We start from the raw sequence: 2224 nt of genomic DNA, 5'->3' as shown, positions 1-2224 counted from the left end.
ATATATTAATAGTAGAGTGAGGATTACAGGGTTTTTTTTCTACATTGAGATCAAAACATGGCTGTAAGGCAAAAAATATATACTGCAGATATCCAGAAATTCACTGAACTGTTAATGTAGTTTTTGGATATATTCCAAATAGCAGAAAGAACTCCCTAGAAGAAAAAGGTCCGTGGATGGCAGCCATCTGTCTCAAACAGTTACTGTGAGTGAGTGGAGGGAGCATTGAGGGAAACCACAAGGAAAAGCACTGGGCATGTTGGTAAGGCCAGCAACTGCAGACCAAAAATGTGTGGTTACGAAGATACCTGTAGAAAGGTAGCAGGGAGACGTTTGGTTCAAAGCACAGCTGTTCATCCTCATAGTGCAGCTAACATCATTGTATTCTTTGTCTCATTTCACTATTACATCTTCATTTTATATGTGAGCCTCATTAGACTCCCTGCTTCACCTTTATGAAACCAGACCTTCACAGCTGCTTCAGGCACATATTCTGCCTCTAATCTCCATGTTGAATTACCTCTGTGCCTCCCTTTCATCTATTCCAATTTATTGCTATAACGTTCAGCAGGAGGCAATCACCAAATATCTTCTGGCTGAATAATTGGATTCTATCAAAACTTTTTTTTTCTCCATCATTCTCCCCTCTGATCAAGAATGGGAGCAAATCAGCACAGCAGAATGTAAAGTTCATAAAAAACCTGGATGCTTTAGTGATGCAGCATCTGTGACACATCTTGCGGTGTTGCTCTAATTGTGGGTAATGCGCCGAGCACTGCCCGGTCACTGCTACAGGATGTCAAGGGTAACGCCAAAGGCAATGAAATGGTGCGTCGCTCTTGAAGGGTAGCCTGACTGCCATTTGCTGCAGAGTTTTGGCAATGATCCCAGAAGGTTTAATAAGCGTAATGGTGAAACTGGCCGTCACAACAGTGTCCTGTCGTTGCTTTTCATTAACAAATGTTGCACCAGTAAATCAGCTGGATAGACTGTCTGAGCACACTTTTCATTTGCCAAAGATTTAGGCTGTTAAGGAGGAATGAGAAGTGGATACTGTTATGCGCAAACAAACACATTCCTCCTCATTTCTTTTAAACATTTGCAAGTACTGTTTGGGGAAATTGGTGCCTCTGGAAATTGTGTATTTTTATGCTGTGCACAGTAATTCTCCTGCCCGGCCACACAGTACATGGATTTTTCTGGAGGAACCTGCAGAGGAAGGCTGTCCAGCCAACATATTTCAAATTAAGATGGCAGAATGAGATTTCATTTAGTCAGTTTCATTCTTTTAAAACCAAGATACTAAATAGAAATGTGAAAAATAAAAGATACAAAACAAAAACAAAAACCCCAGCCGTTTTAAAGCTTATATTATATCACAAACCCTTAAAGAGATGGCCAGTAGAAAGTATACAGTAATATGCTGTCAAACCAAACTAGATATTTCTCTGCTGGCATCCTGCTGCATAAAAGCTCTACATATATCACCTTGACTCGCTGACCTTTGCACTTTTTTTTTGTTGAATACTCCCATGTGAGTGACACAGTTATGTGCCTCATCCCACCTTCTCAATTATTTACCAGTTACATGTTGGATGTTTCTGTAGAGTGGATGAACTACTTTGCCATTTGTGCTTCACATTAACTGCTTCAGAAAAAAAAACAAAAAACCCCAACAAACTTCCCATCTGTTTTCTGCTTGCCTCTATACTGCAGCAAAAACAGCCCAAGTAGCTCCCTCTCTCCCATCCTCCCTATCCTTTTCACCTCCTCCCCCTCTTCCTCTATCCTTTCTGCTCACACCTCAATGCACTCAGGTTCCCGTACAGTTTCTGCAGCAGGGAGGTACAACACCTTAAATCGAGCTCTGTTTTGAGAGGCACTGCAGACTGCTGGTTTCCACGTTCACCCTTCTTTTCATCACTCTTCGATCCCCCTGTTTTTATAGTCCCTCCTGCTACTCTCTTTGTCCCCCCCCCCTTCCTGGTTTTCCTCCTGCGTCTAATTCTCAAAGCTCAGCAGTCCCTGTCTGCTTGTACTGAGGGAAAAAGTGATAGAGTGAGGAAGAAAAGAGGAGGAGCACAGCTATTAGTGTGCCAAAGAAAATCTAGACCCCTCCCTATCCAACTGATGACAAGGAGAGGTTTTATTGAGTTGCTCCTTAGCCAATGAGCGTGCAGTGCCGGGAAATACAGCAGTGGACCTGCACCGGCTCTGATGCTTG

This window comes from Oreochromis aureus, linkage group 5 (assembly GCF_013358895.1).
Source record: "Oreochromis aureus strain Israel breed Guangdong linkage group 5, ZZ_aureus, whole genome shotgun sequence".
NCBI lineage: Eukaryota > Metazoa > Chordata > Actinopteri > Cichliformes > Cichlidae > Oreochromis > Oreochromis aureus.
The sequence above is the reverse complement of the archived record's forward strand: the minus strand, read 5'-3'. Positions refer to the sequence as shown.